The sequence below is a fragment of the Eumetopias jubatus genome, unplaced genomic scaffold (genome assembly GCF_037043125.1).
Source record: "Eumetopias jubatus isolate StellerSeaLion01/CBP00866 unplaced genomic scaffold, mEumJub1_p1.0 scaffold_7, whole genome shotgun sequence".
Lineage (NCBI taxonomy): Eukaryota > Metazoa > Chordata > Mammalia > Carnivora > Otariidae > Eumetopias > Eumetopias jubatus.
Genome location: NW_028274813.1, coordinates 113,624,710 through 113,637,318, shown reverse-complemented (window position 1 = coordinate 113,637,318; position 12,609 = coordinate 113,624,710). Strand labels below are relative to the sequence as shown.

Genomic DNA, 12,609 nt, shown 5'->3' with positions numbered 1-12,609 from the left:
TTAGCAGGGAGCCTGACATGGGGCTCGATTCCAGGACCCTGAGCTGAGGGCAGCTGCTTAACTGAATGAGCCACCCAGGTGCCCCAGCTTTCTGGCTCTTGAATGAATCCATCACTCCTCACCTGCCCAGTCTGAGCCCATTCTCATGTTGGGTTCAACTACGGGAGGAAGGAGAGGAAGAGGAAGCAGTGAAGAGGTGAAGGCATGGCTCTCAGAAGCTCATCATCCAGTTGGGGCACAAGACTACCACTTCACTGCCTTCCCCTAATTGATCACACATTGATGAAGTGCATTCTCTAGACCAGGCACTGGGGACTATAAAGCAAATAAAACGTGGTCTCTGCCTTCAAAAGCCTCCCAAATTGGTTGGAGGAACCAACTCATAAACACATCATCCAATTCCTTGTGATGAGAGCTCTACCAGACAGATGCCTACAGGAAGGCGAGGCCCAGAGCTGGAGCTGGAGGAGTGGGTGCAAGGGGATGCTGCAGATCTTGGGGATAGCTACGCAGATGCCGCCTCAAAAATGAGAGGCAGGGGGCACCTCGGTGGCTCAGTCTGTTAAGACTCTGACTCTTGATTTCGGCTCAAGTCTTTTTTTTTTTTTCTTTTAAAGATTTTATTTGTTTATTTGGGAGAGCGAGAATGAGAGAGAGAACATGAGAGGGGGGAGGGTCAGAGGGAGAAGCAGACTCCCTGCCGAGCAGGGAGCCCGACGTGGGACTCGATCCCGGGACTCCAGGATCATGACCTGAGCCGAAGGCAGTCGACCAACCAACTGAGCCACCCAGGCGCCCTCGGCTCAAGTCTTGATCTCAGGGTCGTGAGATAGAGCCCTGCCTCTGTGCTCAGCGGGGCATCTGCTTGAGATTCTCTCTCCCTCTCCTTCCGCCCCTCCCCTCCACCCACATGTTCTCTTTCTCTGTCTAAAATAAATAAATATATCTTAAAAAAAAGGGAAATGAACAATACTAAACTGCAATGTCTAGGAATACACATTTGGTGACGAATCTTACAGTAAGAATAAGGAAATGATTACTATCAGGATATGGACAGTGGTTTGGCCTGGTGTGGCCTGCTCTAAATGTTTCTCAAGCCAGTCAGCCCTCACAGAAAATCACATCCTCTGGTGGGGAGGGAGTGTGTTATAATTGAAATCGGACACGTAGAGGGCTTCCAGGATGACCGATAAAGTTCCATTTCTTAACTGGGTGTGTTTCAAAGATACTTGCTTTATAAAAATAAGAAAAAACACAATTAACTTGAACTGCTCTTTGCTTTTTAGAAATGTAATTAATGGGGCGCCTGGGTGGCTCAGTTGGTTAAGCGACTGCCTTCGGCTCAGTTGGTTAAGCGACTGCCTTCGGCTCAGGTCATGATCCTGGAGTCCCAGGATCGAGTCCCGCATCGGGCTCCCTGATCAGCAGGGGGTCTGCTTCTCCCTCTGACCTTCCTCCTTCTCATGCTCTCTCTCTACCATTCTCTCTCTCTCTCAATAAATAAATAAAAATCTTTAAAAAAAAAGAAATGTAATTAATATATATGGTCAATGCCCTTCAACCAAAGACCACCAAGAACACACCTGTAGTGAAGCAAGCTGGGTTTATTAGTCATTGCTGTGAGGGAGAACGCACACCATAGGAAACTGTGGGGTGTCTCAATAAGAGGAATGTTAGAACTTCTTACACAATTTGGGCTTTGGGTGAGTAATTTAGGGGGGGTTAGCTCTCGATTGGATGCTGTTAGAAAGTGGAGACAATTCTATGATTGGGTATTTTATGGGTAGCACTGTGACCTAACTTCTACCTATGCTTAGACAAAATTATGAAGTGGCCTTGTTTTTTTTTCCATTTTTAAAAATTTTGGTAAAATACATATAAATGAAATGTACCATCTTAACCATGTTTAAGTGTACAGTTCGGTGATATTAAATACATTTATAATGCTATGCAATCATCCCCATCATCCATCCCCACAACACTTGTCATCTTGTAACTCTAAACCTCTACCCATTAAACAAAACTCCCTATTTTCTCCTTCCTGCGGCCCTTCTACTTCTGTCTCTACAAAAAGTGACCTTATTTGTTTCATTTTATCATGTTCTCAGAATAACCTTGTATGATGTTGGTGTTCTGTAAGAAAAGAGCCAGAGAAGAGGGGAACAAAGGAGACTGTGAGCATTAGACCAACCTGTGATAATAGTGAGGTCTAGCTGTGATCAGTATATTATTTCCAGCTATTGGGGGCTGTTCTTTCTCGGTCCTCCTTTTGGGTCAAGTGCAGACAAAGTTAGGTCTTAGGACATTCATTCCATTATTATATCCAGATTTTCATCATTGCCAGGGTTTTGCAGATTAAAATAAATTTGCTGATTAAGAAGAACATCCACTGAATGTCATCTTTTTTTTTTTTAAGATTTTATTTATTTATTTGAGAGAGAGAGAATGAGAGACAGAGAGCATGAGAGGGAGGAGAGTCAGAGGGAGAAGCAGACTCCCTGCCGAGCAGGGAGCCCGATGTGGGACGCGATCCTGGGACTCCAGGATCATGACCTGAGCCGAAGGCAGTCGCTTAACCAACTGAGCCACCCAGGCGCCCTCCACTGAATGTCATCTACAATTGACCCAGGATTCATCTTTTCTTCTTCTGTTGTGGGATGAGTTATTGGACCATCTGATGTGACGATGGCTGTCCTACCGATGGTGCCCTAGTGGTTCTTAGGATTCCAGATAGGCTATATAGGCCAATTGTAATATAGGCAATTATCAAAATCAAAATGACTATTAGTCTTTTGATAGGTCTGGAAGCCAAGGTCCTAGATTATGAAATCCAGGCAATCAAAATGTGTCCCAAAATCAAGTTGGCCTATTTTAGAGAGTCATTTTCTTTTTTGCCTTACAGTATTTCCACAGATGCAGCAGGGAGTGTTTGCTATAACCCAAATTTCCCCTTGACTGATTTACAAGGGAATCATGGCTATACAATTATCTCTGACAACTCTAGCTAATGAACTTAGACCAGTTTGTTTAGAACAGAAGTGTGGTGATATAGAACTTATGATAGGTCAGCGACAAGCTTTGAACTTTTTCTACTTGTACTAGTCCTATTGTTGTTGCTGGCGGAGTGCACATGAAGAGGGAATCAGTTATCCCTTCTGGAATGTCTCCTGAATAATCTATGCTTGCCTCATTTTGGGGGCTTCTGAGTGTCTTTTAAGGGAAGCATGTATACTTTAGTGTCTGTAAAAATACAGGCACATGAAAAGATGCTCGACCTCACTCATCATCAGGGAAATGCAAATCAAAACCACGATATATCACCTCACACCTGTCAGAATGGCTATTACAAAAAGACAAGAAATAACAAGTGTTGGCAAGGATGCAGAAAAAAAGAAACCCTCATGCACTGTTGGTGGGAATGTAACTTGGTACAACTACTATGGAAAACAGTATGAAGTTTCCTCAAGAAATTGAAAATAGAAATTACCATAGGATCTAGTAATCCCACTCCCAGGTATTTATTTGAAGAAAACAAAAACACTAACTCAAATATACATTCCCATATTTGTTGCAGCATTACTTAACAATTGCCAAGATATGGGGGTACTTGGGTGGCTCAGTCAGTTAGGCATCCGCCTTTGGATTCTGTCGTGATCTCAGGGTCCTGAGATGGAGCCTTGCATCGGGCTCCCTGCTCGGCAGGAAGTCTGCTTCTCCCTCTCCCTCTGCCCCTCCCCTCTGCTCATGCTCACACACACACTGTCTCTCAAATGAATAGATAAAACCTTAAAAAAGAATAGCCAAAGATATGGAAGCAACCTGAGTGTCCATTGATAGATGAATGGTTAAAGATGTGTGGAACACTACTTATCCATAAAATAAATGAAACCTTGCCACTTGTGATGACATGGATGGACCTTGAGGGCATTATGCTAAGTGAAATAAGTCAGATAGTGAAAGAGGAGTACTGCATGATTTCACTTACAAGCGGGATCTAAAAATCAAAGCAAACAAATGAAACAAAATTCAGACTCAGAGAAAACAGAGCTGTGGTTGTGAGACAGGAAGGGGATTAGGGGTGTGAAATGGGGAAGAGGATCAAGAGGTACATACTTCCAGTTATAAAATAAATAAGTCATGGGGATGTAAAGTGCAGCAGAGGGAATATAGTCAATAACATTGTATTGACTTTGTATGGTGGCAGAAGATAACTAGACCAGTTTGTAATGTATACAAATGTTGAATCTCTGTGTTATAAACATGAAACTAATAGAATATTGTATGTCAATTATACTTAAAAAAACAAAACAAACAAACAAACAAAAGAAATACTATGTATTTCTGTGGAAATGTAAAATGATGTTGCTACCTTGGAAAATAGTTCCTTAAAAAGTTAAACCCAGGGTCACCATATAACCCAGTAATTCCACTGTTAGGTATATACCCAAGAGAACTGAAACATATATCCACACAAAAATGTGTACATGGGTGTTCATAACACTGTTATTCATAATAACCAAAAAAGAAATAATTCAAATATTAATCACCTGATGAATGGATAAATAAAATGTGGTATAACCATACAACAGAATACTCTTTCTCTCTCTCTCTCATGTAAATAAATAAAATCTTAAAAAAAAGCTAGTTTCAAAAAATAAATAAATAAAAAATTTTAAAAAGTAAAAGCTAGTTTCATTAATCTTTTCTATTATTTTTCTGGTCTTTGTTTTGTTTATTTCTGGTCTGATCTTTGTCTTTTAATTCTGCTAACTTTGGCCTCAGTTTCTTCTTTTTCTAGTTCCTTGGGGTATAAAATTAAGTAGTTTATTTGAAATCTTTCTTTTTTCTTAATGTAAGCATTTATTGCTGCGAACTTCCCTCTTTGAACTGCTTTTGCAACATCACATAGGTTTTGGTGTACTGTGGTCCATTTTCATTTGTTTCAGGGTATTTTTTGATTTCCCTTTGGATGTCTTCTTTGATCCATGGGTTGTTCAGAAGTGTGTTGTTTAATTTCTACATATTTGTTCATTTTTCCCTCTTTCCTCCTTTCAATTATTTCTAGTTTTATACCAATGTGGCTGGAAAAGATACTTGGTATTATTTCAATATCCGTAAATTTGCCATGATTTGTTTGGTGACCTATCATATGATCTATCCTGGAGAATGTTTCTTGTGCACTTGAATAAAATATGTATTCTGCTACTACTGGATGGAATCTTCTATATATGTGTGGTAGGTCTATTTGGTATAAAGTATGGTTCAAGTCCAGTGTTTCCTTGTTGATTTTCTCTCTGGATGGTCTATCCATTGTTGAAAGTGGGATATTGAAATCATCTACTATTATTACATTGCTGTCTACTTTTCCCTTCAGATCTGTTAGTATTTACTTAATATATATTAGGTGCTCTGATGTTGGGTACAATATATATATATTTCTGATTATTATATCTTATTGATGAATTGACCCCTTTAACGTTATATAATGACCTCTTTGTCTCTCTCTTTTTTAAAGATTTTATTTATTTATTTGACAGAGATAGAGAGAGAGCACAAGTAGGCAGAGTGGCAGGCAGAGGGAGAGGGAGAAGCAGGCTCTCCCCTGAGCAGAAAGCTGGTTGTGGGGCTCGATCCCAGGACCTGAGCGGATCATGACCTGAGCCGAAGGCAGCCACTTAACCGACTGAGCCACCCAGGCGCCCCTCTTTGTCTCTTGTTAGCATTTTTGGCTTGAAGCCTTGTTTTGTCAAAATACTTATGCTGTCTTTTGGTTTCTACTTGCGAGGAATATCTTTTTCCATCCCTTCACTTGGAGTCTTTGTGTGTCCTGAAAACTGAAGTGAGTCTCTTGTAGGCACTGTATAGTTAGGTCTTGTTTTTTTATTTTTTTATTTTTTTTTTAAGTTTTTTTTATTTATTTGACACAGAGAGAGAGACAGTGAGAAAGGGAACACAAGCAGGGGGAGTGGGAGAGGGAGGAGCAGGCTCCCTGCCCAGTGGTGCGTCTGCTTCTCCCTGTATACCTCTATACCTCGCCCTCTGTTCCTCTCTTTCTCTGTCTCTCTCTCAAATAAATAAATAAAATCTTTAAAAAAAAATCTAGGGCGCCTGGGTGGCTCAATCGTTAAGCATCTGCCTTCAGCTCAGGTCATGGTCCCGGGGTCCTGGGATCGAGCCCCGCATCGGGCTCCCTGCTCAGCGGGAAGCCTGCTTCTCCCTCTCCCACTCCCCCTGCTTGTGTTCCCTCTCTCGCTGTGTCTCTCTCTGTCAAATAAATACATAAAATCTTAAAAAAAAATCTAACTTCTGTTTCCCAGCTGCCTTTTCCTATACCCTAAGTTTCTTTTATCTTTATCTTATTTTTTATTTTTCCTACATTGTTTTAAATAAATCAACAAGGTTTCTTTACTTTAGGAAGGATTAAGATTCTTAGTGATTATCATGCTTTTATTATGTTATTGTTTTATTTTTTTTAAAGATTTATTTATTTATTTGAGAGAGCAAGAATGAGAGAGAGTACATGAGAGGGGGTTGGGTCAGAGGGAGAAGCAGGCTTCCTGCTGAGCAGGGAGCCCGATGTGGGACTCGATCCCGGAACTCCGGAATCATGACCTGAGCCGAAGGCAGTCGCTTAACCAACTGAGCCACCCAGGCGCTCTTATGTTATTGTTTTAAATATTGCTATTATTATTCTGATTAATGAGGTGGCCAAAATAACATATTCCTTGTTCTTGAGGCCAGTTTGTTCTAACAACTTTTTTAACACTGCCTTTCCAAATCCAAAATAATGAAGTATTAAGTCTTTGAGATAGTGGTGGATGGTTATACAATCTTGCAAATGCACTTAATGTCATTTAATTGAACCCTTAAAAATGGTTAAAATAGTAAATTTTATGTTATGTGTATTTTACCACAATTTTTATTTATTTTTTGTAAGATTTTATTTATTTAGGGGCGCCTGGGTGGCTCAGTCCTTAAGCGTCTGCCTTCGGCTCAGGTCATGATCCCAGGGTCCTGGGATCGAGCCCCACATTGGGCTCCCTGCTCGGCGGGAATCCTGCTTCTCCCTCTCCCACTCCCCCTGCTTGTGTTCCCTTTCTCGCTGTGTCTCTGTCAAATAAACAAGTAAAATCTTAAAAAAAAAAAGAAAAATCTTTATACAAAATTTAAAATAAGATACTTGGGGGTCGCCTGGGTGGCTCAGTTGGCTAAGCGTCTGCCTCTGGCTTAGGTCATGATCCCAGGGTCCTGGGATTGAGCTCCACATAGGGCTCTCTGCTCAGCAGGGAGCCTTCTTTTCCCTTTCTCTCTGTCTGATGCTCTGCCTGCTTGTGCTCTCTCTCTCTGTTAAAAAAATAAATAAAATCTTTAAAAAATACACTACTTGCTTTTATTTTTTTTCTTAATATTTTTATTTATTTATTTATTTGACAGAGAGAGAGATCAAGAGAGGGAATACAAGCAGGGGGAGTTGGAGAGGGAGAAGCAACCTCCTCACTGAGCAGGGAGCCCGATGCAGGGACTCAATCCCAGGACCGTGGGATCATGACCTGAGTCGAAGGCAGATGCTTAACAACTGAGCCACCTAGGCACCCCCTACTTGGCTTTTAAAAATACCCTTTGGAATAAATTCTCATGGCTAGCTCTTGGGAAGACAAGAGTTATGGTTTAGAAGTGCTTTTTAAACTCTTCTCAAGGTTCTAATTGGTATTTTTACATTAGAGTCACAAGATGCTTGAACTCTAGAGTCCTAGAAGCTACTGTGCAACTGCTATTTTGAAAATTGATTCATCAAATGATATTGCAGAGAAAGAAAGTGGATTAATTATTTGAACAACTGATGATCAACTGGACACAGAGAAGGAATAAACACAGCTGTGAAGATCTGGGGACATGAATCCAAATTTAGTGGTCTCTTCTTAGATTAAAAAAAAGGATCAAAAGGGAGATTTTAAAAAGGACAAACAGGATGCTGCTTCTGATAATAAGTATCGAGGGCATAATATTAGGGCTTATGTTCATTGAAATCATATCAATGTCAATGATAGTGCTGAGAAATATTGTTCTTTTAAATCATAAGACCTGGGAAACTTTGCAGATGCTTAACCAACTGAGCCACCCAGGTGCCCCGGTATCAAAATGTTAATGAGGGAAGTTGAACCCTTACCTCACACCACTTACAAAAATTAATTCAAAATGGATCAAAGAGCTATATATAAGAGTTAAAATCATAAAACTCCTAGAAGAAAAACACAGATGCACATCTTTGACAGTAGTTTCTTAGATTTGACATCAAGAGGCACCTGGGTGGCTCAGTCAGGTGGACATCTGACTCTTTTCTTTTTTAAAGATGTTATTTATTTATTTGAGAGAGAGAGACTGAGAGACAGAGAGCACGAGAGGGAAGAGGGTCAGAGGGAGAAGCGATGCGGGATTCGATTCCCGGACTCCAGGATCATGACCTGAGCCGAAGGCAGTCGCTTAACCAACTGAGCCACCCAGGCGCCCTGGACATCTGACTCTTGTTGTTGGTAGGCTTGGGTCATGATCTCAGGGTCATGGGATTGAGCCCTGCGATAGGCTCTGCACTCAGGAGGGTCTGCTTCTCTCTCTCTCCCTCTGCCCCTCCCCCCTGATTTTGCTCTTCCTCAAATAAATAAATCCTAAAAAATAAAAAAAGATATGACATCAAAAGCACAACAATAGAAAAAATAAATTGGACTTCATCAAAATAAAAAAAACTTAGTTTTTTTTTTAAAGATTTTATTTATTTATTTGACAGAGAGACAGCAAGAGCAGGAACGCAAGCAGGGGGAGTGGGAGAGAGAGAAGCAGGCTTCCCGCCGAGCAGGGAGCCCGATGCGGAGCTTGATCCCAGGACCCTGGGATCATGACCCGAGCCGAAGGCAGACGCCCAATGACTGAGCCACACACGTGACCCAAAAAACTTAGTTTTTTATTTATTTTTATTTTTTATTTTATTTTTTAAAAAGATTTTATTTAGGGCGGGTCGCAGCAGCTCGGGCGGCGGGAGGAGCGGTGGCGGCCAGGCAGCCCAGCTTGGCGAAGGGTCTCCGCGCGCCCCGGCCCGCAGGCACCGGGCACGCGCCGCCCCGCCGCCACGATGCCCAAGAGGAAGGTCAGCTCCGCCGAGGGGGCGTCGAAGGAGGAGCCCAAGAGGAGGTCGGCGAGGTTGTCAGCTAAACCTGCTCCTGCAAAAGTGGAAACGAAGCCAAAAAAGGCGGCAGGAAAGGATAAAAATCTTCAGACAAGAAAGTGCAAACAAAGGGGAAAAGGGGAGCGAAGGGAAAACGGGCTGAAGTGGCTAACCAAGAAACGAAAGAAGACTTACCTGCGGAAAACGGAGAAACTAAAAATGAGGAGAGTCCAGCCTCCGATGAAGCAGGAGAGAAAGAAGCCAAGTCTGATTAATACCATAAACCATGTCTTATCAGTAGTGGTCCCTGTCGCCCTTCTTGTACAATCCAGAGGAATATTTTTATCAACTATTTTGTAAATGCAAGTTTTTTAGTAGCTCTAGAAACATTTTTAAGAAGGAGGGAATCCCACTTCATCCCATTTTTTAAGTGTAAGTGCTTTTTTTTCAAGAGGTGAAATCATTTGCTGGTTGTTTATTTTTTGGTACAACCAGGAAATAGTGGGATATTGAATGTGGGAGGCTTTGATTGTCTTGGGTGTCAGCTCAACATTCCATAGCTGGGGTAGTTTTTATATCCTATAATACCAAGCATACTAAATGGCAATTTGGAGTCGGTCGTGCATTTACTATGTCTTGAATATTTTATTTTATTTTATTTTATTTTATTTTTTAAAGATTTTATTTATTTATTCATGAGAGAGAGAGAGAGAGAGAGAGAGAAGCAGAGGGAGAAGCAGGCTTCCCCACTGAGCAGGAAGCCCGATGCGGGACTCGATCCCAGGAGCCTGGGATCATGACCTGAGCCGAAGGCAGACGCTTAACCATCTGAGCCACCCAGGCGCCCAATTGAATATTTTAAATTACTTCTATTCCCATGTTGTTTTTGGTAGAATTGTTTCCTAAAGAAAACCACTCCTAGATCTTGTCTCTCCCGGTCCGAATTCTTGTGCACTCTGTAACATCTTGGTCGTGGTAGTCCGGGTTTCCTAGTAACTCTGTTAATGTGCTGTGCAAGATTGAGAATTTGAGTATGTAGTATATATGATATTAAATTGTGAATTAATGGGACTTAACAATGTAACAGTGTATCAGCATTTGAAGATCTTGGTACTTGATATACTGTTAAGGAAAATTTGCCTCCAAATTTTAAGCTGGAAGGTCACTGGAATAACTTTTAGAAAAGAATCACAACTACATGGTTTTTTTAGATTTTCAGTACGTATGTTAAGAATTGTGTACAAATTGAAACGTCTGTACTGATCCTCAAAACAACCAATAAAAAATTAAGAATTTTGTGAAGGAAAAAAAAAGATTTTATTTATTTGAGAGAGCAAGAATGAGAGAGAGAGAGAGCACATGAGAGGGGGGAGGGTCAGAGGGAGAAGCAGACTCCCCGCTGAGCAGCAGGGAGCCCGATGCGGGACTCGATCCGGGACTCGATCCTGGGACTCCAGGATCATGACCTGAGCCGAAGGCAGTCGCTTAACCAATTGAGCCACCCAGGTGCCCAAAACTTAGTTTTTTAAAGGACACTATTGAGAGAGTGAAAAGACAATACACAAAAGGGAAAAAATATTTGCAAATTACATATCTGATAAGAGACTAATATCCAGGGGGGCCTGGGTGGCTCAGTCGTTAAACGTCTGCCTTCCGCTCAGGTCATGATCCCGGGGTCCTGGGATCGAGCCCCGCATCGGGCTCCTTGCTCAGCGGGAGGCCTGCTTCTCCCTCTCCCACTCCCCCTGCTTGTGTTCCCTTTCTCGCTGTCTCTCTCTGTCAAATAAATAAAAATCTTAAAAAAAAAAGAGACTAATATCCAGAATATATAATGAAATTTTCAACCCAGTATCAAAAAGACAAACAACCCAATTAATACATTAACAGAAGACTTGAAGAGATGTTTCTCCAGTGAAGATATACAAATGGTCAAGAACACAAAAAGAGGGTGCCTGGGTGGCTCAGTCATTAAGCGTCTGCCTTCCGCTCAGGTCAGGATCCCAGGTTCTGGGACTGAGCCCCGCATCAGGCTCCCTGTTCTCCCTCTCCCACCCCCCCTGCTTGTGTTCCCTTTCTTGCTGTGTCTCTGTCAAATAAATAAATAAAACCTTAAAAAAAAAAAACACAGAAAGATGCTCAATATCATTAAGCACTCAGAAAATGCAGATCAAAATCACAATCAGATCACTTCATAGTCAATAGAATAGCTATAGTAATCATCGTCATAAAGAGGAAAATAAAAAATGTTGGGAGGGTGTGAAAAAATTAGAACCCTTATATATTGCTGATGGGAATATAAAAAAGCAGCGCTGAGGAAAACAGTTTGTTGGCTCCTCAGTAAATTAAACACAGAATTACCATATGACCCAGCACTTGCACTCCTAGATATATACCCAAAAGAACTGAAGACAGGTGTTCAAAAACTTGTACACAAATGTTCATAGCAGCAATATTCACAATAGCGAAGAGATGGAAATAGCCCAAATATCCATCAACTGATTGTTAAATAGAATGTGGTGTGTCCACACAATGGAATATTATTCAGCCATAAAAGGAATGAAGTGCTGGTACGTATTACAACACGGATGAATCTTTAGAATACATTTAGAATACGTAATGAAAACATTATTCTAAGTGAAAGAAGCCAGACACAAAGGCCATGTGTTGTAATAATCCCATTTATATGAAACATCCAGAGTCAGCAAATCCATAGAGACAAAAAGCAGATTAGTGATTGACAGGGGTGGCAGGGAGGGAGGAATGGGGAGTGACTGCTTGATGGATATGGGGTTTCCTTTGAGATGATGAAATGTTCTGGAATTAATGGTGATGGTTGCACAACATTGTAAATATACTAAATGTCACTAGTGGTAAATTTTATGTTACATGTATTTTACCTCAATAAAAATTTTTTTTAGGGGCGCCTGGGTGGCTAAGTAGGTTGTGTCCGCCTTGGGCTCAGGTCATAATCCCAGGGGCCTGGGATTGATCCCTGTGTAGGGCTCCCTGCTCAGTGGGGAGTCTGGTTCTCTCTCTTCCTCTGCCCCCCCTGCCCCCGCTCATGCTCTGTCTCTTGTTTTCTCTCTCAGATAAATACATAAAATCTAAAAAAAAAATTTTTTTTTAATGTACAGAAAAAAAAAACCTCATAAGGAGTGGGACCCTTGTAGAATGTTGAAGTTGCTCACTTTTGGCCTAAGAACCAATCAGAATCTTTCCCCCATGTCTGTTAGGGCCATTTAGAATCTCTCCATTTCTGTTAGAGCCAATCAAAATCTCCTGCATTTACTCAGTGTAAAATCTATCAGACCTGCTCAAGCATTGCTGGGAGACTTTCTGAATGAACACAGGGCTCCCTTGGCTGGCAAGTTCAATTCATTCAGTTTTGTCTTTCTGTTGGTCTTGGTATCTTATCAATAGTGCAAATCTCAGCTCCTCCATTTACTGTATGA

At 41.3% G+C, this 12,609-nt stretch overlaps 1 pseudogene; it reads left to right on the top strand.

Moving 5' to 3' along the window:
• Window positions 1-9,114: 9,114 nt before the first annotated feature.
• LOC114206491 (non-histone chromosomal protein HMG-14 pseudogene) lies at window positions 9,115-9,469 on the top strand (annotated as a pseudogene).
• The last annotated feature ends 3,140 nt before the right edge of the window (window positions 9,470-12,609 follow it).